The sequence below is a fragment of the Pteropus alecto genome, unplaced genomic scaffold, assembly GCF_000325575.1.
Source record: "Pteropus alecto unplaced genomic scaffold, ASM32557v1 scaffold433, whole genome shotgun sequence".
NCBI lineage: Eukaryota > Metazoa > Chordata > Mammalia > Chiroptera > Pteropodidae > Pteropus > Pteropus alecto.
Window position 1 is genome coordinate 2,696,956 of NW_006433953.1, and position 1,283 is coordinate 2,698,238.

Below are 1,283 nucleotides of genomic sequence, written 5' to 3' on the forward strand. Positions count from 1 at the left end.
CAGCAGCAACAGCAAAGTGTTCTGTGTGCTCTGGCATTATAGTTCAAAGTCCTTTTCTGGAGAATAACGGAGACATTATCTATATTATTCAGAGTCTCCAGAGAAACAAAACCACTATATATATATATGTGTATGTGTATTTCTCTCTATATATTTCTATACAAACATGGCTCATGCAGTAATGGAGGCTGAGGAGTCTATTCAGGCCCTTTGTGGACTGGGTGATGTCCACTCACATTGGGGAGGGCCGAGTCCACCAATTCAAATGCTAACTTCATCTGGAAAGACCATCACAGACATACCCAGAAGTGTTTAATCTGGACACCCTTTGGCCAGTAAAGTTGACACATAAAATTAACCATCACATCATCAAAATTAGCTGAGGCAGAAGAGGAGCCAAAATGGTAGACTGGAGGGTCGATTTGTGGCATATTCATTATGCATCCATTGGGAAATCTCAACTAGGTGGAAGAATTTGAAGAAAACTGCCTTTAATATTAAAAGATAGGGAAAATCTAGGAAAGTCATGGTTTGTGACCCCTTATTCCTCTGCAAGTTGGGATAGTCAGAAAAAGATAGATTACATTTCCTTAAAGAGTTATTATATAGCTCTGTTATTTTCAAAGGGAGCTGTAGAGACCTAAGGAAAGGCCATTTGAGAGACATACAATTTGGAGAAAAGGAATGGTCTTTCTTTTGCAACTTGCTGCTGTTGTGGTAATTTTAGACCATTTTACAATATTGGCTGGTAAAATTTATTAGTTCTTTTTTCTGCAGACACTGTTAAATGGGTAGATAAATGGATTGAGTTGTCTGAACTGTGACTTAAATCCTATATCCCAAAGACATATATACAAGAAAATTATGTTTCCATTTCCTCCCTTAAAGTCCAAATAACTACCTCTTCTACTCTCCAAGGGAATATGCACAAGAGAGACTAATTAACATGACAAAAAAGTGTATGCGTTTGTTTTGTTTTTTTTTAATGTAATAAATTCCCCTTAAGTAGTTTAAGTGTTTATCACTTTAGGGAAGAAAAAAATTAGACTGAAGCAGGTGACACACTGAAAATGTGAGTCTCTGTTTGTTTGTCCTGTTCATTTGTTGCTTTTACGTTGATATCTCACATATAATTGATATCATGTGATTTTCAACCTTTTCTATCTGGCTTATTTCACTTAGTATGATTATTTCGAGGTCCATCAATGTTGTCACAAATGGCAGTATTTCATCTCTTCTTATGGCTGAGGAATATTCCATCGTATATATGGACCCCAACTTCT